Consider the following 27,510-nt stretch of genomic DNA (forward strand, 5'->3'; position numbering starts at 1 on the left):
TCCGCGGCATGTGGGATCTTCCCAGACCAGGGCCCGAACCCGTGTCCCCTGCATTGGCAGGCAGATTCTCAACCACTGCGCCACCAGGGCAGCCCCCTTCTGCAAATTTTATCACTGGCCTCCTGAAGGCCTTTCTAGGTTGAGGTGGCCATATCTAGGACTGAGAAACGGTAAATATTTGATTGTATTTGGGAAAGAGATGCCACTGGGTTGGGTCTTCTCTTAGCCGTCAATGCATGCATGAAGTCTCAGTTTATTTTTAATAGGTCTGTTCAGAAGTGGCTCCTTGGAGCCATCTCATTTTCCCCTGCTCATCGGAGAGTCCTGGAGATGCCCCCATAGCCAGGCGTTTCCTAGGAAAAGTCTCAAGCTGATCTCTCCAAAGGTCACCTGAAGGACTGATACCTACAACTCAGAGTGGAGTGTTTGGTTGTTTCCCTGAAACCTCAGGGAAATAATACAAGTGAAACACTTAATGATACTTCTCATCCTCATCAGCATTTATTGAGCTGTTACCAAGCTGTCCCGAATGCGGTGCTAACTTCTTGGTATGTATTATCTATTTCAATTCTTGCTGCCCAATGGATAGGTTCTATGATTAGCACAATCTTACTGATGAGGAAATTGAGATCAGAGGAGTTAAATGACACGCCCAGGGATACACAGCTGGAAATAGGCAGAGCAAAGCTTCCTGGCTTTAATAGCTATAGTTAAGTTGCTGCACATTGAATTGACCTCTGACATGTCACGGGTGAAGCTGACACAGTAAAGGGTACACAGAACTCTTCGTACTGCATTTGCAACTTCTTCCATTTTCCCAGCCTGACCTCCCAGAATCCTGATCTCTAACAAGCTGTGTACATCAAGGCTCTGCCCAAGCCCCCTTTCACCACCCCAAAAGAGACTGGGTATTTTTTTTCCGAGGGGGGTTCTTCCACCACTGCCCCTTTCCCCTTGCCTCTTACCCTTCTATACTGGTGTTGGTTCAATGACAGGACTGTAATATCCTGAGTCCATATTCTTTTTTTTTTTCTTTTTGAGCAAAATCAGCGAAAGATTTTGTTGGCTAAGTGGGAAAATATTTCATTCCTACTTGAGAAAGGCCAGCAGAGGCCTGAGAGCTGACTGGATTCCTTGTGGAAAAATCATGCCTCACCTGATGTATTTGATCAAATACATCCCGGACCTGAGAGTATCTCTTTCTGCCATTTGGGGATTAAGATTTTCTACAGCTCTTTCATTCACAGCGTCTACATCTCATCCAGGAGACGGCATTGCCCCATAAATCAGGCTGCGGAGGACAGTCAAGGTCATGAATCTCCTTAAACTTCACCCCGTGCCCCCCTTCCCTACCCTCACCACCTGGGGCTGCATTCATGGGGCTCGGGGGCAGTGACACTGGGGGAAGCATCCGGAGGCAGTGAACTTGTTCTTCGTGCTCAGTCAGCCCTTTCTTAACCAGCAGCAGCTTTCTTATCCAACACTAGAGGAGAATGGGCATTTCAATGATGTCATTCCCCTTTTACAGATGAGGAACCCGAATTCGGAAAGCTACACTAAGAACGCTGGAGCTGCCTTGGCATCCCAAAGGCCATGATCACACAAATTCATTCCATCCTCCCTCTCTCCCTTCTCTCCTCCTTCCATTCATTTATCCAACGGAGCCTTGATTACTGAGTATCGGCTGTGGGCCAGAAGCCACACTCAGACAGGAGGCTACTTAATGAGTCAGGCTTGACTTGCCCCTGCTTGGAGCTGGCATCGTGGAGACACCTGTCCTTCCTGGGGGGTTCTATGAGTCTGTGATGCATGGTCTAGATATAAAAATGATACCGATGACGGTAATAATACAGATAACTATAATAAAATTAATGAGGAGGAAGCAGTTCCTCATTAGCAAAACAGAAATAATACCTATCTTATTGGATGTTGAAGTGCTCATTTATAAGTTTCTGGATACAGGATGTGTCATAATCAATGTTGCCTTCTATTTGAAGTGATTAAGTTCCTTGCAGGATTGTTATGAAGGTCTGACTAGTTTATGTCTGTACAGTGCACAGTAGTCACTCTATAAACGTTAGCTGATATTCTGTCCGTTGACTTTTGGGGACCTGAGGTCTTTCCAGGTCCTGGGGCAGGTGGAAGATGCTAGGCACTTGAATTTCTCCTTCTTCTCTTCTGAGATGGCTCCAAGTGGACACGGTGTCATCCTGGCATGATCCGTGGGATTCTCTCACCTCTCTCTCTGGCCTGGCTGATGTCAGAGACCCCCAAAATGCTTCCCCGGGAAAGAAAGGCAGTGTCCACTAGGGCCCGCTTGACCGAAGGGCCACTTGCCTGTGAAGGCAGAGGGACTGGAATTCTAGCCTGATTCCCTCCTGTGATCTTGGGCAAGTCACAGGACATCTGTCAGGGTCCTGGCAAAAGGCAAAGAGCACACTCAAGTCAGGATAATTCAGGGAGCACTTCATAAAAAGCCCGTTTGCAAAGGCGTGGGCAGGGTGTAGAGAACACAGCAACGGGCTGGGCGGAACCCCAGCAGGGGGCTAGCAAGGAGGGCACATTACCATGCTCAGACCTGAAGGGGTAAAATAAGGGGGCAGGCACACACCCTGGAGTCAGATGGTTGTACCGAGAGAGTCACCCCACTGGATCTGTGACCCTTGGCGGAGGGATCAAAGGTCTGCAATGACCCCGCAAAATGCGAGCAGGAGGACCCAATACACCACCTGATCTCTCCTTCCTCCATCCAACTCTCTGTGATCGGCTACTGCCTCCACTGGCCAAATGCAGACAGAAAGCAGAAGACACAGGGGGGTCACTGATGTGGTTTCCACAAGGATGTTTCTCAGGGCAAAAAGCTGCGTACAGAAGGGTGGACCGTGGATCGTGAGGGCCAGACAGAAGACGTCTTACACACTCTCCTCTCTGATCCTCAATCCCTACCTCTTACAAACGAAGACGTGGCTTCAAACCCTTTATCCTATAGCAGCTGAATCTGTCCTCTGAAAAGGATGATAATATAAACAATCAACACACAGAACATATAAGCGTGGTCCGCTCTGCTTCAAATGGGGGGTCAGGTCAAGGTCCCCGCTTCCTAGCAGCTCCCTCACCCCTTGGGGTTAAAAAGCCCTGCAAGAAGGGTTTATGTGGACCTAAGCCAGATATTCCTGGGTCATTTTAGGATTCACAGTAGCCGTCCCTCCTTAAAAGAGCTCCTCCACTGAACCTGCAGTGTGTCTGAAGTTCCCACGTCACTCCCTGACTTTAAAGTCAAGTTCATAATACCCGAGTATCAGTCTCATCTTATTCTGTTAGCCTCGATAAAGTTTAGGCCCGGAAATCAATGCCCAGATTAGGCTGTATTTGACATAATTGCCACCAAAGGAACGTCTGAAATGTCACATTGAGCTGGGAACACCCACTACTTCTTGACTTTCAAGTTTCTCACTTCTCTGTCTTTTCTTTCTTCTGTTTCGTTTTGGCAGTTAAATTTGTCCCCCACCCCCCTGCCCCGTCCCCTTCTCCCTCTGCCTCTCTCTGTATTTAGAAATTACTGTATAAATGTACGTATTAGAACGCACATCTTCTCCCTCTGGCTGCCACACCATGACTTATTTCTGATCCCAAATGTCCTAGGAATTTTAGCACCACAGTTAAGAGTATGGACTTTGACATCAGAATAGCTTTGTTGTAAGAATCAAATAAGATAATGCACATAAAATACTTGACACAGTTCCTGGCAAGTAGTAAGCACTCAGCGCAATTTTATTACTGTTAAGTAACAGTGTAAAAAAAAAAAAAAAAAGTGTAATATACACTCTGTCTCCAAAGCCTCCTGCCCCAGTCACTATTGAATTCTAAAATCAAGAGTCCCTTTCTACTCAATCTGGACCTTTCCACTAAAATAAATAAATGTATCTGATAAAAAAATTATCAAATACTTACCATATGTGAGATATAAGAATACAAAGATAAAAAAACAAAAGACGTGGATGGATCTAGAGACTGTCATACCCAGTGAAGTAAGTCAGAAAGAGAAAAACGAATATCGTATATTAACGCATATATGTGGAATCTAGAAAAATGGTACAGATGAAGCAGTTTGCAAGGCAGAAGTAGAGACACAGATGTAGAGAACAAATGTATGGACACCAAGGGGGGAAAGCTGGGGGGGGGGGGATGAACTGGGAGATTGGTATGGACATATATACACCAATATGTATAAAATAGATAACTAATGAGAACCTGCTCTATAGCACAAGGAACTCCACTTCGCTGTTACAGTAGAAACTAACACAACATTGTAAAAAAACTATACCCCAATTAAAAAAAAAAAAAATGTTGCAACCTTCTTAGGGTATTCTAGAGGAGGAGATAGACACAGTTCAAGGATCCAAAAGGTACTATCAGAAGGCAGGGGAGAGAGTCTTTCTCATTTTTCCTATGAGAATCGGAAAATTTCACAGAAGGGATGTCCAAGTGTCACGTGTTAAGGATGGCTGAGGATGAAAAACTTACAGGACAGGCAAGAGAACATTTCAGATGGGGAACAGCATGCACACACTATGTACAGATCAGCCTCCCAGGACCCAAAGGTGGGTGGAGAAGGGTGGAGAATGATCTGGGAGTTCACGTATTCATTCAAAAAAAATTTTTTTGGAGTGATTGCTATGTGTCAGGCACTGTTGAGATGCTCGGTGGGGATAAAGCAATGAACTGATTTGACACAAATGCCCTGCCCTCCTGCAGCTTACATTCTACCTGGCAGAGACAGACACTCATCACAATAAATAATCAAATTTGACAGTAGGAGTAGTAGTAGAGCTGTTCTTTGGTGTAGTAGGCCAAAGAATAGCTCCCAAAGATGTCCACATCCTAATCCCTGGAATCTGTGAATATGTTAGGCTACACGGTAAAGGCAAATTAAGGCTGCAGATGGAATTACCTTTGCTCAGCAGCTGATCTAAAAATAAGGAGATGATTCTGGCTAGATTCTCTGGCTGGGCCCAATGTATCCACAAAGGTCCTTAAAAGTAGAAGAGGGAGGTAGGGAAAGAGAGTTTGGAGGGAAATGTGACTCCAAGAGAATGGTCAGAGAGATGCAAGATTGCTTTGAGAAGGGGCCACAAGCCAAGGAATATAAGCGGCCTCTAGAACCTGGAAAAGGCAAGAGAACGGATTAGAGCCTAGAGCCTCCGGAAGGAATGCAGCCTTGCCAACACCTTGATTTCACCCCACTGAGACCTATGCCAGACTTTTGAACTACGGAACTGTAAGATAATAAATTTGTGTTGTTTAAGCTGCTAAGCTTATGGTAATTAGTTATAATATGGCAGCAACAGAAAATTAATACAGATGGTGTAAGTGCTGATGGAAAGACAAAATCAGAAAGGGAGCTAGCTACCTAGGTACTGCATGTCTGTGGGCAGACAAGAATTCAGTGTTAAATACAGTAGCCAGAAAAGTCCTCTTGGAGAAGGTGATATTTAAATGAAAACCTGACTCAAGTGATGTAGAAAGCCATGTCGATATCTGGAGGAAGAGCCGTTCAGGAGGAAGCACGGTGACTCAGGGGAGTGTGTCTGGTGTGGACAAGGAACCGCGGGGAGCCTGGTGTGGCAGGAAGAGAGGGGCTGATGTAGAGGGTATCAGGAACTGATGCCAGAGTGCTAACAGGGGTGCCCAGATCAGGAAGGACTTTGACTTCCACTCTGACTCTGATGGAAGCCACTGGAGGGCTTGGTGCAGACAAGAGACAGGGTGGGATCTACCCATTAACAGAACCTCTCCGGCTATTCTATTAAAACTACACTGGAGGGGAAAGCACTGTTTGAGGCTACTGCACTAACACAGAGAGATGATTGTGGCTTGCTCCAGATCAGAGCAGCAGAGGTTTTAAGAAGTGGTGGGAACCATGTGGGTAACAGCATGACGGACTCAGAGGGTTGGTCAAGGAGGAAGAGGCAGGATTGGGGCTTGATTAAAAAAACAAAACAACAACAAAAAACAACATAGCTTGGACTCCTCATGATCTGGGTAATTGAACTAATCTCAGAACTTCCCTCAATTCCTTTTCATGGATGACCCAATCCCTCTCATCTCTCCCTAAGCTCACTGAGGTTTTCAACCTGCAGCCCATCTCAGAGTCTCAGAGGCTGGCTGCCTTGTGGGGACGGCTGTGTATCACAGCACAGCAAGTGGGGTCCGAGCTGGTGGGACACGGGCAGCCACGCCACGTCCTTGCTGAGCTGCTGCCTCTCGTTACCTCGAGTAAAAGGTGGAGAGGCCCATATATTTATAAGTCTCCAAGCTTGCCGGTCAGCACCTTCTGAAGGACGCGTTGCTGTCTGCACCCTACGCTGCAGGGCGTTGCATCAAGGAAATGCATTAAGGAGAATCAGCAGGAGGCTAGGGTACCGTTGGTCAGGCTCCCTCCCTCTCAATTATTTATCACTCGTAATTTCCAGCAAATCGCTGGCTGTTCATTGGTGATCATCCATTATTGAAGCACTTCCTAGGGCCCGGGCCAGGTTTTCGGGAGCTAGAGCTGGGGCTGTAATCTTGAAAGCTGTTAGACAACCCCCAGGGAGACCGGGGTCTCCAGAGCGGCTGGTCATCCGCTGAGGATACACCTTTTAATTGTTGGCTTTTGTGGGAGCCTGGGATTGGTCAAGAGCCAGCGTGTGGTTTACCATCGGTAATTGACAGAGCCCTGCCGTTTTAGGAGTATGTGTGTGTGTGTTAAGTTGCCTCATCTGTGGGGATAACTGTGGACCCCCGATGGTTGTGAGCCTTTCTGCTGTTCCCGAGAGCTTGGGGTACCATCGTTGGCCTGTGTCCCTTCAGATTCAGCTACTACAAACATATAAACGCTGCTCCTCTCAGCACTCTCTGGGCCAACAATTTGGCAATCAAGGCAAAAGGACTGGCAATTATAGGCCAATATATTCACCAGAGAGTTTTCTTATACCCTCGTGAGCAATACTATCATCCAGCAAGAAGCCTGGAGGTTACCCTCTATCTCTTGCTTTTCTTCTTCCCCAACAGTCTATCCCAGATTGCCCCAACCCATCACCAAGGCCTCCTGGCTCTACCTCCAATATATAATAGATATATATGTCACCTATTCCCATGTCTTTATCTTTCTGCCACCATTACTTTGCTCTAAGTCACCACCACCATGTCTTATTGCCCCCTTCTAATCCATTCTCCACTCGGCAGTCACAGGTCTATTCTAAAACCTAAATCAACAAGGCCCTACTGTGTAGCACAGGGAACTCTGCTCAATATTATGTAACAACCTCGATGAGAAAAGAATTTGAAAAAGAATAGATACATGTATATGGATAACTGAATCACTTTGCTGTACACCTGAAACGAACACAACATTGTTAATCAACTATACTACAAGATAAAATAAAAAGTTAAAAAAAAAACAACCTAAATCAGATAACATTACCCTCATTCTCTAAAACCCTTGAATGGCTCCCCATTGCAATTGGCATAAACAATTTTGTCTGGTGTACAAACTACCTCTTTACCATGTTACACAAGAATGTCCTTTCATGATTCCAACCTCACTGGTCTTTGGTCAGCTGCTTGAGAAAGCTTTTCCTGCACCAGTCTTCTTGCACAAGCTCTTCGCTCCTCTGGGGTTGCTCATCCTCCAGATCTTCTTGTGTCTGTTCCTGTCTCATAATTCAAGCTTGAGCTTTAAATGCCACTTCCTTGAAGAGTCTTTCCGTGACCACCCTATCTCGAGCAGGTTATCTTCCTCCACACCCTGCTATTCTCCATCATTGGATTCTGGTTTCTTCCTTTGTAGCTTTCATGTCATTTGCCAATGATTGTTTATTTGTTTATTTGTTTTGTTTTAAAATCCAGACTCCTGGCAGTTTCCTGGTGGTCCAGTGGTTAGGATTCAGTGCTTTTACTGCCGTGGCCCAGGTTCAATCCCTGGTCGGGGAACTGAGATCCCACAAGCTGTGCGGTGTGGGCAAAATAAAATAAAATAAAATTCAGACTTCATCACAGATTGTAAACGCTATAAGATCTTCACCAGTGCCTAGAACAAGGCTTGACACACAGTAGGTGCTCAATAAATAGTAGTTATTACATGCATGAATCAGTAAATAAGTTAGGTTACCATTTATGATTCCAAAATAGTGCCCATAAATCCAAAAAGCGTGAGCCATCTCTTACTATACTCCCAATCTCTGGTGACCAGAAGCCCTCTCATCCTTCATGCCAACAAAGATGCTCCCATAGCTGTAGGATCTTAGGTTGAAGGAATCCAAGTGATCTTCCTGCCTGGAATAGGGACTCCAGTGCAATAACCCTGGCAGACGATCGCCCCCCCTCTGCCTGAACACTGCCAAGCCACGGACAGCTCTCTCCTCAGCATGCAGGCCTTCCATGGTCGGACAGCCTTGACTATTTGAAAGGTTTTCTTGTAATGACTCAGAACTTGCCTTCCTGAAGACGTCCACCATTTTCTTTTCTTTTATTTTCACAGTTCAATGAAGAATGTGGACTCCAGAGTTTGCTGGACTTGAGTTTGAATACTGGCTCCACCACTCACTTAGCTACACAACTTTGGACAAGTGGCGAAACCTCGCCCAAACTCAATGCCATTTTTTTGTAAAATAGGGATAATGATATTCTTATCACACTAGGGGTATACATGAGACAATGCTTCTAAAGTGCTTAGTTCAGGGCCTGATACATAGTAAGCCCTCAACACTATTAATGATTGCTATTAAAATGAGGCAGAATACAAAGGAATTAAGAGCATACACTCTGGGCTTCCCTGGTGGCGAAGTGGTTAAGAATCCACCTGCCAATGCAGGGGACATGGGTTCGAGCCCTGGTCCAGGAAGCTCCACATGCCGCAGAGCAACTAAGCCTCTGCACCACAACTACTGGGCCTGTGCTCTAGAGCCCAAGAGCCACAACTACTGAAGCCCACGCACCTAGAGCCCATGCTCTGCAACAAGAGAAGCCACCCCAGTGAGAAGCCCGCGCACCGCAATGAAGAGTAGCCCCCGCTCGCAGCAACTAGAGAAAGCCCACATGCAGCAACGAAGACCCAACACAGCCAAAAATAAATAAAATAAAATAAAATAAATTTAAAAAAAAAAGAGCATACGCTCTGGGGCCAGACTGTCTGGTTTTAACTCCAGCCTGTCTGCTCACTCACTGGGCGACCTGGGCGAGTGGCTTTAGTCTCCCCATGACTCAGTTTCCCCATCTCTAAAGCAGAGCTAACAATAATACCCATCCAACTCACCAGATTGTTTTTAAGAAATAAGTGGTTCAATACATGTGAAATATTTAGTGCCTGGTATGTAGTAAGCACTCAATAAATGTTAGCTGTCATCGCCCTCATGATTACGGGTCTTCTCCTGCTACTTATCTTGAATGTATTGTCCTAGGTTTTTGACTTCCTCTTCAGAGGAATCCAAAAGAATTAGACATGAGCTAGACAAAAGCCAAACATCCCCTAACTGGGAAGCCACATCCGTGAGGGTAGACAGCCATGTCTTCACTAAGTTTTGAAGGCAGACACCCCGTGGAATATCAACTGATGCAACAGAATCTGTGTTTGGAAATTCCTGAATTGCTGTGTTGGTTTTTGCTTGATAAGTTCACTGGTTGCTGGTATATTCAGTTAAGCATCATACCTAACTGTTCTCTGAAAGGAAAACAGGAAAAAATAAAAAGATTTGTGTTTGCAGTGTGGGGTGTGTGTGTGTGTGTGTGTGTGTGTGTCCACATACATTTGAGAACTCTTAGGGACTCTCACAAGCTAATGTGCATTGAACGTGTCCAGAAGGGAGACACAGTGTACAGGGATCCCGGACTGATTTGGCTGTGGGACATTTGTGTTTTGGGAACATCTATTAAACATCTATTAATGACTCACCAAATTGGATTTGTAGATCAAACCAAATGCTTAAAAACAGGCAGGTAGCGGAAACAGTTATTGCCTGATTCAATTCAAGAATGCCTCACAGCTCATCTGACGTTTTCACAGTAAACAGCCTGTGTTCCTCCAGGACCCCAAACTATTTTGGTATTGGATGGCCCTGGCTTCATAAGCATGGGGGAGCCCTCACTCACTTCCGGGAGAAGCTCTGACTTGCAGGGTCCATGGCACTCAGTGGGATCTCAAAATATACCTCTAGAATAAAGGCATGAAGAAATGATGGATCGCCACTGACGCCTCTTCGATGTTTTCTTTCTACCTGGATCGTATGGGCTGCTTCTTGGTGACAATAAAGTCTAACAACTTCAATGCGTTTGTGTTCCAGACGCATCTCCAAAATAAGAGTGTGAAGCAAGATGTTCTCCTGAGAGCCTTCCAAACATAGTATTCCAGGAAAGTTTCAAAGCCCCAACTCCTAGCTCCTATAATGATTAAAATGTCCACCTTCATATTTTTTCTCCATACCAGAGAGAATGTATGCGGTTCTGCATGACAGAGTGAGGATGGCTGAATAACTCCACGTGTAATTAACTCCTTGGAATATTTCTATTGTTTTAGAGATCTTTTAAATGCCCGTGTAATTTAATGAAAAAAAACACAAACTCCATTAGCCAAATTATATTCTACTATTAAGGCCAGGCTAGGAAGAAAACAAATGAAATTTGTCCTTGACCTTCTTCTTTTTGATCCCTCTCACTGAGAATTTACCTGTTGATTGCAAAGGTTTGGGTCTTAATGTTTTGTTGGGTCTTTATCGAGTTATACTCTGCACATAGTGCAAAAATGCCTGTGGAAATTCAAACACAGCTTTATTTATCACTGGGTAAGATGGCTTAATCCTGAATTAGAAAATATAACACCCCCCCCCACAAAAAAAACTTAGCATTCATAATTGATAGGCAAAGAGAATACTAATTCAAGAATTAGCTAATTAGCTAATTAGAATACTAATTCAAGAATTAGCTTTTTTCCCAGTTGATCTTTATTCATTGACTAGAATCCTACTAAGTTTCCACTTAATCATGTATTGATGGCAGATGACAGCAGATGAAGTGGCCTCATTCATTGTTTAGAGACCTTTGATAGAAGCCCAGTCTAAACTCCTGGGAATCCCAAGGAAAGCCCCTCATGCCGTGAGAAATCTGGGCCAACATAAAAGGAAATGAGCATTTTCCAAACACACACAAATGAGTAATCTGGGCATAATGGTTAGGTCTGGTCATGCAGCCAAACACGAAAGCATAAGAACTTCAACCCCAAGGATTAAACTCTTGTCCTCACATCTTCCACTGTGGTTTTCTAATATTTCTGGGATTAACATTCCTGGGAGTTGATCTCATTTTCTTCAGCATGTTCAGGAAGTTTGTTGGCGCTGACCTATGACTCAGAGCCCATATCATTCTCTCCCAAATCAAGTGCCCTGGACTGAGTCGAGGACCTAAGGAAGACTAGAAGGGACAGGGTCCATCCAAAAGCTCAACTGTCTTCAAAGATTATTCAGAAAGTCCAAGCCTTGGGCCAGTGGGTTGGTGGAAAAACTGGATTGCTCATGTTTGAGCATCAGTTCTCCATGGTCTGGGTTTCCTGCCACCTTGGCCCTGCCCAGGTGCCTGTGTGGTTGCCTCATTTTTTACTTAGGCACCTTATAATCCATCCATCACCTCTGAGCTCAGTCCTTTACTTAAAACACTTGGGTGGCTCCATCCAGATGCCGTGTGACGGTGGCTATGGGCGCTGGGTCTGGGCTCAGATCCCACGTTTGGATTTGCTAACTAGCTGTGATATGCAATGATTTTGTATGGAAAATCAAATCTGTATTAAACAAATATGAGCTGTAGTTACGGCTATGAAAGGTGATGGGCTTAGAGGAACAGTCTACCAATGCCTTATATTGAAGTGGATCAAAAAATAAGGTGGAGACGGGTGGAGGGCAGGAAGTACGGAAGCGTGGACAGAGGTGTGATGCAGCAAATGTAGCAAAATGTCCGTGGTAGCATCCAGGTGGCGGGTATACAGATGTCCTTCGTATAATTACTTCAGCTTTTCTGTATGTTTGAAAATTCTCATGATAAAATTTTGAGGATATAAAACTGAACCATGCGGGACTTCCCTGGCGGTCCAGCGGTTAAGACTTGCGCTTCCACTGCAGGGGTGTGGGTTCAATCCCTGGTCAGGGAACTAAGATCCCAGATGCCAAGCAACAGGGCCAAAATAAATAAATAAAAAAAAACGGAACCACTAGACTGATCACACGAAAACTAAATAAGTACACACATACACGCATGAAGGAAAAAATAAATAATTTGTCTATTCTCTTGCCCGCTAAAAACTCTTGTGTGAATCTCAGTCACCTACAGGGTGAATTTTATGCTCCTTTCCAAGCCCTGAACAGGCAGAGTTCTTTATGTCTCTTCTGTTATCACCTCTTCTTGCATCCTGCCTCTTGATAACACCCATTAGCAGCCCCACTGTGTTTGTAGATTCCTCCAAGCCCTACTTGTAGCTCACTTCACACCTCCATTGTCCTCCAACTGGACCTTTGTCCCCTTTACCTGGGCAACTTGTACTCATCCCTTAAAACCACCCCTGACCTTGGGCTTTTGCACCTGACGTTGGGAGGAACAAAACTTATGCCACTTAACTCAGTTCATCATTTCAACTATTTGCCATCCTGGTCTGTCTTCCAAACTGCTGGCTAGTTCTCCCAACCCTCGGTCACCAGGAAATACAACAAACAGGTGTATTCTCCTTTTAACCAATTCACTGATAACACGGTGAGCAGGCGAAGCCGCTGCTGAAGCCCGTGGTCCAGATTCACAGCCATCTTCCTGACTGTTTCCAGTTCTTCAGCCATTGCCATTGGGTTGTCACCATCCAACCTGCAAGGAAGTCCATGGATCGGTTCAGAAAGGTAGCCCACCTTGATCCATCTTTCTCCAAAACACGCTACGAAAACCCATCAGCTATCGAGTTAAATTCGAGGTAGACGGTCTGCCATCTTCCCTGATCCAAAAGGAAGAAATGAGGCCACTTTAGCAGAATGTAGAAAACCCATCTGGCCCCTGGCAGTCACTGCTCCATTTGCCGGGACCTGCCTTACTTCACGCTATGGGTATCTTCCATGTGTTTCTCCTCCGCTCTCCACTCTGTTCTTTGCTTCAGGAGGCTGACCCACATGGACCACATCAGCAGCTCCCTTGCTGTCTGGTGTCGGGTTGAGTTTGAGCACCAGCAGGAGAAGAATGAGGTCAGGTATTTATTCCAGGTTTCCTCCCAGCCAGGGCGCTGGGGTTTGTCCGTCTCCCTTTTCCAAAGGCCCTGCTTCTGTGAGATGGGAGCCTCCATTCAGGTCTCTCCTTCTGGCTTTCCTTGAGGTTGGAGCCACTTCCTGTTATGGCGAATCCTGGAGTGCTTCACTACCCCTTGTTGGTTTCCCTACAGTCTGTCACGCCTTTAGAAAGCCTCGGGTATTAAAATCTCGTTAAGTTACCCAATTTACATGGCCCACCTGCTCCCTGCTAAGAGTCTGACCTAATTTTAGAACCAGCCTGGAATAACTCTCTCAGGACTGGGTATGCCCTGGAGATGATCCTTGAAAGGTGCGTGGGTTTTCTGATTTTGGGTTTTTGGGGTTTTTTTTTTTGCAAAAGTGGGGTGGTGCTTAGCGATGGCATCTCTTTGCTTAAGACCTGATCAAGCTCCAAGTCAAAACTGATTCTGGGATTTCAAGGACCTCTGTCTTGATTGATGACTCAGAACCCATGTGTGATGACGGATGTCCATATGCATTGCATATGCATTCGTTTGACAGATATTTCTAGACCTTCTGCATGTCTAGTGGTACATGAGTCAACATACAGGCTATTGATATGAGTCCAACGTGGTCAGTATCCTAGAAGAACTCACATCCTTCTAAATGTGACAATAAGGCAATATATTGTGTGCACAAAGAAAAATAAACAGAGTGCATTGGAAATGTAGCAAAAAATTCGCTAACTCACTAAAGAGAGGTCGGAATGGAGTAGGAAGCCTAACAGAGTTATGGGACATTTGGCTCAGGTTTTGAGGCCTAAATAGAAGTTTCGCAAGGAGGCGTATTCCATGCAGAGGAAATGACATGTACAAAGGCAAACAGATTTGATTCTCCCAGTCCCAGCCACTGGTGTAGGGATGGACACAGGATTTAATCTGGGCCACTGAAAGTGACTCCCAGGACTTGTGTAGGAGCTACCTAAAGGGAGTCTCTTCTGGATGGTACAGGGTGACTACATGAGGGCTAGAATTACTAGAGCTATTCTACTCCCTTTAAGGGCGATCTAAGATTAGCAAGGGGTTGTCATGTGGTGTCTGACACACAGAGTGGAGGGAAACTGGGCCCTCCATGCCATTGTTTAAGCTGCTGAATCAAGCCTTACTTGAAGTCCATGTGTTTCTTGACGTCCCAGTTACATGAGCCAATGTGTCTTCTTTACTGGTTACCGCTACTTACTATTAAAATATTCTTAACTAATAAATCAGGCTGGACCCTTCCAAGGATATAAAGGAGAGATGAAGCAAATATCATTCTGGGCACAAAGAGCAGCAAGACTGAGATGTGGAAATACATGGATAATAAAAGGAGAAATTAGGGTTTTGATGAGATCAGAGCTGTGGATGAAAGAAAGGACAAGCAGGAGAAAAATATTAGACTTGAGCCAAGTTCTGAAAGGTCTCCTATTCCCTAGGTGGCAACTTGACATTTCTTCCCTGGGCAGTAGGGAGCCATAGAAGGTTTCACACAGGAGGGTACATGAGCGGGGTTGTATTTCAGCACAAATGGATACCTGTCCTCTGGCAGATGGTCTGGCTGACTTCTTCCTCCGACCATGTTTTTCTCCCTTCACTGAGCCACATAACCACCTTACTCACAAGAAAAAGGCTATTAAAAATGTATTTTATCGATTATCCTTGGCCTACAAAACCTTGCTCCAAAGAGAAACACTTTCCCAGCCAAGCCATCCCCGGCCGGCGTGCCAAGCCTCCCTATTTTCTCAGGAAGAGTTTGAGGTGACACCTGGGTATCAAAAGGAAGGGTGCCTTCTCATTTGTGAGGTCAGGAGAGAGACAGGAGGCCCCCCACCAGCACCTCTCCTGAGATGACTTTTCCCATCCAGACGCGTAAGGTGGTTTCCTGTTCTAAATATTTAACGCGATGCCTTCGGTGTATCCTCTAGAGGATGAGAACTTACAAGCTGATGTTTATGAAGGGGGAGGGTGATGAAGACCAAAAGACACACACTCAAACAAATCCACCCAAACAACCTTAATCCCACCCCCACTCCCAGAACCGAAGGAACGTTCATGATTTATGGCTCTGCTTGCAAGAGGAGAAAAAAAAAAAAAAAAAGCTCTCATTTCCCTAAGAGGGGCTGCAACTAAAAGAAGCAGCTTTGCTCAGGCTCCCTTTGAAACCAGAAACCTCACTCCCTTTGCCCTGACGGCTTCTGAGTGGAGCCAGAAAGAATGCTCCATGTACACTTTTAACCTTCCTCCCCTCCCCAAGAGAGGGCTCTGGAAGTTTTCTCAGTGGATTCGCCTCCTGGAGAGATGGGAGACCCCCACTGAAATGAGGAAGGGGTGATGTTTGGATATCTGCTTTGAGGGCGTCTGGGAGGTGTGTGTGTGTGTGTGTGTGTGTGTGTGTGTGTGTGCTCCTGCATGCTTGAATCTCAAGGTCAAATAGCAATTTTGGAACACCTAGCACTGTGCAGCGATTTGTGACTTATCACCAACCCCTCTTTTCAGGCACATTTTCTGGGGACAGAGGAGAGACACTGAAGTCACTGACCAGTGTGGGAAGCAAGTTGAGAGCTGGGACAGGGTCTGAGCTGAGTAGAGGGATCCCTAGAGAAGGGATGGGCTGAAGCTTTGGGAAGCTGATTTACGGCACCGAGAGAAGAAGCGTGATGGGTTTCGAGAGAGGACAGTCTTGAGGAATGAGAAGTTGTTAGCAGAAGCAATATTCAAAATATTTAACCAGCAGTATGGTACAGACACAGGCCAGTTGGAATAGATGTCAGCTGTAAACAATCAGTACAAATGTACCTGTGCTTACCAACTACGACCAGCACTGTGTGTTGGAAAATATTTTTCTAAAGGGACAAGAGTACTATTTGAACTCAAATGAATCTTGAATGTCATATTGGCATGACTGCAAAAAAATAATAATTCATGAACTACTAGAAGAGAAAAATTTATACCATTGAAGAAGTCCCCAAAGTGATACCACAGGAAAAAACAAAAGATCAACAAGATTTTCAATAGGGCTTTTTGTTTGTTTGTTTTTATTGTTGTTGTTATTTGTTTGTTTTGGTCAAATGAGTTTGGAGAGAGCCTTAGGTTTAACAAAGAGGAAGCTTTTTTTTTCCCCAATTGCAGGACTTCTCAGAGCTTCTGAAGAAAATCTCTAAGGAAGGAGGTGGTTAGGGCTTGTGACATTGCTTAAATGCTTTTCTTGAGGAGCACCTTCTGGAAGTAATGGTACTTGGACAACACTTTGGGAGACATGGCAGTAAAGATTGCTGCTATTTTTCTAGAAAGGATTGGGCTTTCTCAGGAGCTGGTGAGTTCACAGTCAGTGGAGGTAATAAACTGGGAGTAGATAGGGCCACTGGGCTTTCTCACAGGGGATCTATATCGAGCGTTGGATATCGGATTAGGTACATTCCAAAGCCCGTTCCAACCCTGGGATTCTGGCACTCTGAGATATAGACTTCACTCGACACACAAGGAGAGCCAAACCTTATGAGCTCATGATTGTTGCCTTGTTATTCAACAAAAGGAATTCATTTTCCTTTTCTCAACATGTACTGGTTTTCTCTTTTAGATACTGCTCATGGTTATCAATATTATTATTGGTAGTACTTAATATTTATAAGGTGCTTACCACATGCTGAGCACCATGCCAAAAGTATACATAATTTAGCTCATTAAGTCCTTCCAGCAAAGTGGGGAAGCAAGTTACTATTATCTTCATTTTATACCTGAGGCTCAGAGAGGTCATGTGACTTGGTCAATGTTGAACAGTTAGTCAGTAGAAGAGTTGAGAAACAAATCCACCTCTGACTCTAGAATCCAAGGTTGGCTGCGGAATGGCAATCCTGGAATCAGGATTGGTATCTGGAATCAGAAAAAACTGACTTACTGCTATGACTCTACCATTAACTTGCTGTGTGACCTTGAGCAAATTACTTAAGTTCTCTGGACATCAGCTTTCTTTATCATAAGAGGAACTGAGCAAAATAAATCTGATGCTCTTGGATTGTATCCAAAGAAGTATAAGGGCCTAGGATACGGGACATATTTTCATTAATTTATTTATCCACTCACTACTTACCCATTCATGAATAAACACCCCTTAACACTTAATATCATTATTATTTATAGATATCTCTGATGCATATGAAGCACTGCAAGTTTCATCAGGTGATGGGGAGGTTTATTTTTTTTTTTTTTCTCAGCTGGAAGTTCAGGCCAGTCGCTAACTCTAGACAAAACTCACTGTGTGACAAGTTGCTTCTCAGAGCTTCAGTTTCCCCATCTATAAAACAAGGGGTTAAACTTACATGCTTTCCAACTCTGACCTGCTCTTAAAGCAGTGTTTCCCAAAGTGGGTGCCACGAATCATCCACATCAGAATCACCTGAGATATTTATTACATAAATATTTCACCCAAGACATATTCAATTTAAACATCTGGAGTGGGAATTTGCATTTTTAACAAGCTCTCTGGTTAATTCCTACACTCATACTATGAAAGAACTGTTCTAAAGTGCTAATTCAAGGACAACATTTCTCAAAGCCGTTTTGTCTAAAAACAATTCCTTTGCTTTACCAAAGGGAGTCCTATGGCCAAAACGAGTTGGGAAAGGTTAATAATCTAAATAACTGTTGGAGATTTGCAATGTGCATCAGCATACTAAAGACTCTAAATGCACTATAGTAGAAGAAAAATTTAACCGAGTCTTTCCCAAGTGTATCTTGTATTTGATGATGGAAAATCTGCAAAGAAATCCCCACCCCCGGCTGCCTAAGGAGCATGCTTGAAAATTAGTATTCTCCAGAGCACCTTCTGAGAAAAAAATAAATCTAGGTGACATATAAAATGCATCAGAGTCAGAGCTCAATAGTCATTGGTTGGTTGCCCAATAATGGAAATGAAAAATAAATGGATTCTAGTCAGAAAGGTGTGTTAGGGAGTTGATTGGAACCCACACACCTCTGCTGGAAGTTCTCCAAGGGAGCACTTAGGAGCTCCCCAAAATAGAACACTTAATCCTTTACGCCTGACTCAGGCCAGAGGAAGGCATGGCCTGGGTGATTCAGCCCTTTGCTCCCTGTTGAAACTGTTGACTTTGCCATCTAACCTCTTTGATGGTGCTGAAGTCGGGATTTTGTTCATCTCCAAGGTACCCAGGTTGAAAGAGCTCAGATTAGCTCCATGACTCAGGGGTTTACCCTGCCACTTACATGTGCTATCCCAGAACAGAACCCAGGTTGGCTCCGCCACGTGTGAAATTCCTCTGCGCTACTCAGACCCAGCCCTCAGGCCCAGCCCTCCTCATACCCCCTCTGAAGCTTGCAGCTCAGTTCCAGTGTGGACCCTGGCTGGTCTGAGTCACGATGATGCAACTTCAGCCTCCTCGTTCTCCCTGAGGCTCTCCTTCTTTGTCTGTCCCACGGGTCAAGTTCCTGGACTCAAGAGTCGATGAGGGGCCTGAGTCAACTGTGAGAGCTTCAGGCAGCATCTAGTTTCTAAGCCCTACAATGTGCTCAGCGTCTCATGGAAAGCAGGAGACACAAAAGCTGCCTCTTGCTGTTTCTTTGTGAATTCTTCCAGAATTCATCAGATGTTGCCTTGAGGATGAATGCAGATGATGAATGATTAGGGAATTGACTCAGAAAGGATGAATCCAACCTTGTGTCATAGTGAGAATATTTTAGGGGATGCAGGCATCAGGTTGGAGGTTAGAAGCCTGACATTCTCAGTTCTCTTTTCCAGGTCATCAACCATGTATTCAAGCTAAACGCGAACTCTCACTGGAATGCAGTGTCCATGGAAGCAGAAAGCTCTTCTGTTTTGTCCATCACTTTTTCCCCAGTGCCTAGATTAGTGTCTGGCGCAGAGTTGATGCTCAACAAATAAATATCTGTTTAATGTATTCAGCCAACATTTTGGTAGACTGAAGGTGACAGTAAACTCTTTGACACTTGTCCCATTAAAAGGCCACGTCTCCATTCCTTCTCCTGAACCCAAACTCTGCAACTGATCAATAGGATACGGTAGCTGGACTTCGTATATGGTGGCTCGGGGCACCAAGAAACCCAGGAAAAAAGTAACAAGGATTCTTATGACCCAGCCTTGGAAGTCCTAAGATGTTACTTCCACCATATTTTATTGGCCGGCGAGTCATTGAGGCCATTCCAGATTAAAGAGGAGGGGACACAGGCTTTACCTCTCAATGATGCATACAGCATGTGGCCCATTTCCCAAGGATTTGACTGTCTCCTCAATGGGAGGAGAAGCAAAGCATCTGTCACCATCTTTCATCTACCACATCTACATTTCAAGGTTGTTAAGAGGATGAAATCTGATGATTTATACAAAGTGCCTAGTGTGTTTCTGCACATAAAGAAAGACATCCCTTCCTCTGGGTAGATACAGCTATTTGGCTAGCAGAGGTCGGGCTAGGACTTAGCACTCTTGAACAGGATCCAGCCTGCACCACTGTACACAGCAGCCCTGCCTAACACATGGAAAGCTCCAGTAACTGTCATCGATTGTGAAAAGCATCTGATACCATCACTGCAGTGGGCATCCCCTGTTTTGGACAAGTTAGTATCTATTTATTTTCCATTCTGGCCTCAGCATTCTGATTTCCCCTTTTGGGAATCATTCCCACCCACTGCATTACATGTCGTCTCAATGGGACAGTCACTCAATTCCTGCCTGCCCCTGGCCAAGAGACCACGTGACCCAAGGTGAGCTAATCAGACATTTTCTCCCTGGAATCTGAATCATAAGTAGAGTGACTCACACACCAAAGATTACTGGTGTTCATTCACTCCGAAAGCAGTTTGCGGGGGGAGCGACTGTCTATTACCTCCTGCTACTCAGATCCCACGCTTGACAAGTTCCCTGTCCCTTCTGATATCTGGCTCTTTTACTTTGTTAGCTACTTGATACTCTTCCAGTAACACCATTTCTGTGTGTGTTAGCAGAATAGGTTTCTGTTGCTTACATCCGAATAACCTGATAAAGATACTTATCATTGGTGCCTTTGTTCTGACCACAGGGGTCTCTTTCTTTTCCCTGAAACTCCTGCACCTTTATCGTCTGCCTGTTTCCATATCCTCTTTGCAGCTGGTAAAACGTTGTCATTAACATTTGGTTGGAATTTTCTCTTCTGGGTCAAACCATCAGCAAGTGGCTCCGTGTAAAAAAGCACGTGTAGGTGTTGGAGTCGGTCAGCTCAAATCAGTTCTAAGTTAAAGCTGTGTGACCTCAGTCAAAGTCACTAACCATTCAAGTCTCCATTTATTTGTCTTCAATCTGAGAATACCTGATTCTCGGATAGGAGGTCAATACATACTGGTTTCCTTCTACGTATCATGAGGATCTCCTGTTTGCCCAGCCTTGAACTAGGCACTGGGAAGGATCCAGAAATAGAAAAGGCATAAACCCTACTTTCATGGCGTTCATAACTGGGGAGGGTGGGCAAAGCCACGCAAAGAGATCAACAGCCATAATGTGGGAAGCGGGCATTGTAAGCAGGACAATCATCGCACGTATCCTGCAGTGACATGGGTCAGCTCAGTGCCGAACGCTTCATACACATGCTTCATCCTCACCGCGACACTGAAAAGGAGATACGATGCTTATCCACATGATACAGGTGTGCAAACTATGGCTTTGCGTAGCGCAGCTGGGCTTGAATGCAGATTTGTCTGACTCTGCACCCATGCTCTTAACCGACATACTACACCACTCTCTGCTGTATCACCTTCATATTCCTTTTCATGCCCCTAGGAGATATCTTAGTTTCCTAGAATATTTCAGCTAGAATGGGCCAGGGTAGTCCTTGTGATAGCAAGCGGTCTTCATCTTGTGGGTCAGTTCTACATAACAGATAGTCACCACCTGGACCACCATTTGGGATCCTGGTAGGAAAGAGACGGTACCCCTAAATTGGGTAATTCAAGGACAGGTAAATAAAGAGCTATCTACAGAGATGTGGGAACGGTATAGGAGGTCACAAGGGATGGTGCGGTACTGTGAGGCTAGCAAAGTGGGGAGCCGTTACCACTCTTGGGCCAGAAGAAATGAGAGGAGGGTGAGGCTATGAGAACACAGAGAGAGTGTGGATCTGGGAAGGGGCTGTTGATAGGAGCTGTGGTCCTCAAACAACTGACACAGCCAACCCACAGCAACTCTGCCGTGAGGGAGCTCAGGCACCAAACACCCTGACCTTGTTCTCTCTCTCCTTCTGATTTCTTGCCAGTGCTTTCCATTGGCTGAGCCCACCCAGAACACACAGGGCACGGGGCCCATCAGTGCAGGCCATGCAGATCCGCTTCCCAGAGCACAGAGCACACGTGGAACCAAGGAAACACCCAGCAAACATGCAGCCACTGTTTCTTCTGTGGGCGCAGAAGCAAAGGCATGGAGGGATAATAATCAAGTGAAGTCTAGGCTGACCCACTCAGAGAGGTGCCAAGGGAAGGACATTTTCCAGGTCACAAGTGGTGAGTTCTCATTCCAGAAAATTCTGGAACCCAGGTCTTCTGACCCCAAACCCTGTGCATCTGCCACTATACCCCGTTGTTATTTCTCACCCAGGTGAGAGGTGTGCTGAGACTACGGGTAAAGGATTGGTGTCCAAGCTGGGAAAGACAAGACCCCACCCAAGGAGCCTTTTATACAAGATGGCCCCTTTCAATCCATCCTTTTATTCAACATTTATTGAGCACCAACTGAGTAATGATGCATACAGCATGAATCTCATCCCTAAGGATTTGACTCTGGTGGAGGAGACAGACAAATAAGCACACGTGTACAGTTAACATGAATAATTCCTACGATACAAGGGTAGGCAGTGTCTAGAAGAGGAAGCCCGGGAGGAGAGGCAGACCCTTCTACCCACAGGTCAGAAAGGGCTTCCCTGAGAAAATGAGGCTCAAGCTAAGTCCAGACACAAGGGGAGCTGTCCTCAAGGTGGACATGATTCGGAAGGGCATTCCAGACAGAGGGGGCAGCTCGGGCAAAGGTGTGGAGGCTTGAAATATCTAGATCCATCCGGGGGTGTAAAAAGAGGTCAGTGCAGCTGGAGTGGAAGGTGCTAGATGGGACACGGGGACCGAGAAAGAATTGAGGCTAGAAACGTAGACAGGGTCACCTCCAGGAGATGTTCTGAGTCATGCTAAGGAGTTTGGGCTTTATCCCGAGAGGGACGGGAGGTGGGAGAGATGCTAGTCATGCCCTAGCCCACATCCCCAGGGTCTGATGTCAGCACCCCATGTCCACCAGGCATCGCCTTGTCTCTGCTTTGCGTCTTCCAAAGCTGCAAAAGGCTTGCCCAGCCATGCATAGGTACAGCCCAGGAAAGCAGAGACGTGAGCACCCTTGGAGGTAACTCTAAACAGAGGATGGGATACATTTACCGGTAGGTAAATGCTCTAGTCGTTGTCTCCTCCGGTGGGAAAATTCTGCAGTGGGAGGCATGTTCTATGCAGAGCCCCTAAGCTTCCCAGGGAACTGAGCCCCAGGTGCCAGGAGTAACCAGCTTTTTAACACACACTCTATTCTCTCTGCTCCCTTCTCCAGCCCACTGTTCTACTCCTTCACTTCTCTTTCCTGTGAGCATCTCTCAGATAAGCTAGCTGTATCCAAACCCCTCTCTCCTGCTTAGAGGACGAAACCAAAGACAAGTAGACGCTGGAAGGTTCCAAGGCAGGAACCAGAAATAATGATGAGTATTCGATGATGATCAGATCAGAGGCTCAGAAAGGTCATTCCAGGGGTGGCTGGCATGGAAGATGGATTAGAGGGAGGCGGGACATAGAGTGAGAGAAGGGGAACGAGCTAGGAGGCTATTAGGAGCATCTTGAGGAAAAATAACCCAGACCAGAGCCGGGGGAGTGGTGATGGGTAGAACAAAGAATATTAAGGGTGTCAAAGTTTCTGTCCCCAAAACAAAACAATGGAAGAACACTCCTCTGGTCCTGACCTGAGCTGGGTGTCTCTCAACACCCTGGAACCACAGTAAATCTCAGACCTAGAGTGAGTGCCTTTCTGAGCCCCTGACTCCGGGGGCAGTGAGCGGTAATCCCTTTAAAAAAGTGTTTAGAAGTAGAGAGAGGGTGGAGCAAAAGGTGCTTTTTACAAGGCTCAAACAAAAATTAAATGAAATGCACATATGCACATACATACACCCTCGGCTATGCCCATGGGGGAGAACACAGCAATTACTATTTATTCCAAAAATCTGAAGTGATTTGCGGGTGGGGCAGGGTAAGGTTATTTACGATGTGGGGTAGGAGGAACTTTCAGCTCCTGACTCTCTTCAATAAGTGACAGGCTGCCTGAGGGGAGTTTTCTCTCCTGCCAATGAACTTGCTTCTGCCAAACAAAGGTATTTGAAGAAAGCAAACTTCATGGATACAAGAGAAAGGGAGATAGATGGATAGATAGATAGATAGATAATAGATAGGTGATAGATAGATAGCTAAAAAGGAGAAGGCGTGAGGGGAAGTGGTCACTGCTGGTTTTGTGCTGTGCTTTGAAGTCTTAGAACTGGAAACAGTCATAAATTTACTGGTGTGAGAGATAGATAATAAACGCCTCTCTTACTGTGGGGTTTTTCAGCTCATGTGGACTCCATTAGCACCCAGGAAGCTCCCTCCTGGCCCCAAGACACCCCATATTTCCAGAGCAACACATTCATGCTATACTTGGCCAGTGGCCCAGAAACATTTTTGCTCCGTGATGTTCTTAAAGCCTCTGTGGCCACACATGTCTAGGGAAGTGGTGAGGAGTGCGCTGGATGGGACGATCCTCTGCTGTGTGACCTGGAGCGGTAATTCAACTTCTCTGAGTCTCCATGGCCTCATCTAAGCAACGGGAATGAATATCAATGCTCAGATGTTGTAAAGATTAAGTCAACTAGCTGGCGGGTTGGGAAGGGGTTGGTATGCACTAAGTGCCTAATACAATAGAAATAGAGCCACAGGTGTAGAAAACAAACTTATGGTTACCGGCGGGCAAAGGGGAGGAGGGCTAAACTGGGAGATTGGGATTGACATATACACACTACTACTATACATAAAATAGGTAACTAACAAGGACCTACTGTCTAGCACAGGGAACTCTACTCAATACTCTGTAATGACCTATACGGGAAAAAAATCTAAAAAAGAGTGGATATATGTGTATATGTAACTGATTCACTTTGTTGTATGGCAGAAACTAACACGACATTGTAAATCAACCAGACTCCAATAGAAATTAAAAACAAAACAAGACAAAAACCTTCTTACCCAAAGAAAATTCAAGGAAGCCTGACATTTCCCTGCACACTCACTTGCCCAAACATTGCCTCTGCCTCCTAAAGCAATGGTGCCCAACCTTCTCTTTGAATCAGAATCAACTGAGGACCTTTACAAAATGTTGATGCCCAGGCCCCCCTCCCCCCACTGAGTCTGGTTCATTTGATCTGGAGAAGGGCCCAGCCGCTGGCATTTCTGCAAAGCTTCAGTGCTTCTAACGTGCAACCATGGTTGAGAAAGACTTTGTTAAGAAGTCATCTAGCCTAGGGGTTGCAGAGCCTGGCTCTCTGTTCACCTGGGGACGGGTTCATTCTCCCTACCCTCCAAGTACAGAACGAGAATCTTTAGGTGAAGAGTCTGAGAGTCTGCATTTGAAGATGTTCTTTGAGTCATTCTAATTTCAATGGAGATGTCTTTTTTTCTGGGAACGTATCCCTGGAGTTCCAAGTCCAGGTTGGGAAGCCCTCTCCTGTACGTCCATATTCCCTCTGCATGGTCCCCAATCAGAGTTTATCATGTACTCCGTGTCATAACCAAATGTTTCTACATCTCTTCATATCAGCGATGTTCAGCGTTATTTCCTTGGCCCCTAGCCCAGTGCTCGACACGTAGTAGGGCCCCAATAAGTACTTTTTTTTTGGCCGCACCACACAGCTTTCAGGATCTTAGTTCCCTGACCAGGGATTGAACCCGGGGCCATGGCAGTGAAAGCGCCAAGTCCTAACCACTGGACCACCAGGGAACTCTCCAATAAGTACTCTTGGAAAAAATCAGTGGATAGGACCCCTTTATTTCTCCACACCTACTTCCCACATGGCAGCCCAGCAACGCCCAGCTATTCTGAATCTACTTCCGAGAATTTGCAAATGCAGCATCCTCTATCTGAGGTCCCTTGGAAGAGATGCTCCCAGGGTTGGCTAACAACGATCATCCTAGAGTGACAGAATGCAGGAAGGAGTGTAACTGTGGCAGAGAAGGCCTCAGGTAACCCACAGTTCACGCATGCCATGGGAGCTATCTTGTCTTTGATCAGACAGCTGCCCCGCTCCCTGCCCCACCCCCAGATTGATAACTGTACAGTGTGCTCTCAGGGAAAGAGCATAGACTTGGGAGCCAGAGAGCCCCGAGTTCAAATCCTGTCACTTACTTGCTGTGTGATCTTGGGAAAATCACTTAACCTCTCTGAGCTTCAGTGTCTACTTCTTCAACATGGGGATGACGAGGTTCAAATGGCCGGGGCTGCTGTTAGGACTGAGGGAGGTGGTAGGGAACATGTCACCACAGGTTCATACTCTGTTTTAGGCACCATGCTTGAAACTGGAAGACGGTCCTGTAAGGCAGGTGTTACAATGTTCTGCATTTTACAGGAGGAAATGGAAGGTCAGGAAGGTTGAGTCACTTGCCTGTCATCAGCCACTTGTAAGTGGAGCCAACCCAACCCTGCCTTCTGAGTGTTTGCAAAGTACCCAGTCCAGACACAGGGCATAGTAAGTGCTCAGTAACCGCTCACCCCACTCCTTCTGCCCCATGACTCCTCCACCCATCACTAACATCCCAGGGGGAAAGAGACTTCTAAAAACAATCGAATTTCTCAGGTGCTGATAACTACGAACGTAGGAGTCCCGCATCCCAGGATGCAGAGTTTCTCCTCTATCTCAGCACTTACCCTAAATACCATTGTGTCTGCCTTTGAGTCCCTAAGCACGGCCAAGAAGGACCCAGAAGAGTTTTGCTGGTCAAGCAGGGACCAGCTAATGGAGAAGGGGCTGTTTCATGCCCTCCCTTGTTGCCCTGGTCGATTTGCATTGATCTCAGTTCAGCTGAGTGAGAGCCGTCTTTCAAAGTTTATTCTGGTGTCAATTTTTATAGTTCCCCCACAGATCAATACCAGGCAAAAACATTAAGGCAAACTTTGTGAAAGCTGATCGTTCAATATGAGTTTTATGAATGGCTCCCAGCCCCGGCTCTAAGCATTTGGAAGTAAGTGGTACCTTTAATCAGATGAGTGATAGAAGCCAGTCAATAAGGGCTGCTTTCTTCAGCCCTTGGAGGAAGAAGGGTGATGTCTTTGACTCCCTTTATCAGATGCATTTGTTTTTCTCAGTTGAAGAAGCTGGCTGGGTGTAGTGGTGAAGAGCTCAGACCTAATGATAAATAAACGGATTTTTAAACATGGAACAAGGAGAAGAACAGGCATTTCACAGCAAAAGGAAATCCAAATAGCCAATAAATATAAGTAACGAGGTCCATCCTCACTAATAATCAAGTAAGTGTCAATTACAACCAAAAGGAGAGATTTTTTTCCAGACTCATCTGCTTGGCAGGGGTTGAAAAACAAATGTGGTTGAATAACAGAGAGTCTCAGTCTCTGCTACTGGGAGAGTGAGTTGGTTTCAGCTCAATTTGGAGAGCAATTTAGAATGACCGTGCAAAGCTCACGTATGAATATTGTATGACTTAGCAATCATACTCCTAAGTATACACACACAAGACTCTCACGAACATGCACTGGTGGACACAGATGAAGATGTCCATTGCAGTGTTGTCTATATTAGGGAAAACGTATAAACAAGCTGGGTGTCCATCATGAAGAGAATGATTAAATTCATCACCATGGCATCGTATAGTCAAATATCATACAACAGGGAAACAACAAGGCTATGTGCATCAAATGGACACGTGGAGAACAAAATAATTTAAAAGTTGTTGATGAAAGATTTATAAATATAAAATATATAGAAAGATATATATACATATATATATAAATGACACCATGTATGAGAAGCTCTAAAACATACAAAGCAATGTTATACAGTGTTGATGAATAAATGTGAGGTAAATATGTGGGTAAGTAACAGCAAAAATCAGGGTGGTGTTTATGTCCTGACTGGGAGGGAGAGAAATGCGAGAAGCGAGAGCTGCATAGGGAACGT

General features: G+C 45.3%; 1 long non-coding RNA gene and 1 other non-coding gene across 2 annotated transcripts in view; both read right to left on the bottom strand.

The window, feature by feature from the left end:
- The window catches only part of LOC118906642, a 132,531-nt gene extending 105,716 nt beyond the window's left edge, over positions 1-26,815 (bottom strand). The window contains exon 1 of the long non-coding RNA XR_005022562.1: positions 26,569-26,815. This is a non-coding gene — a long non-coding RNA (uncharacterized LOC118906642). The remainder of the gene's footprint in view (positions 1-26,568) is intronic.
- Positions 25,247-25,319, bottom strand: TRNAE-UUC. Its single transcript has one exon. It is a non-coding gene; the product is annotated as a tRNA-Glu (tRNA).
- Positions 26,816-27,510: the final 695 nt, after the last annotated feature.

The sequence above is a fragment of the Balaenoptera musculus genome, chromosome 14, assembly GCF_009873245.2.
Source record: "Balaenoptera musculus isolate JJ_BM4_2016_0621 chromosome 14, mBalMus1.pri.v3, whole genome shotgun sequence".
NCBI lineage: Eukaryota > Metazoa > Chordata > Mammalia > Artiodactyla > Balaenopteridae > Balaenoptera > Balaenoptera musculus.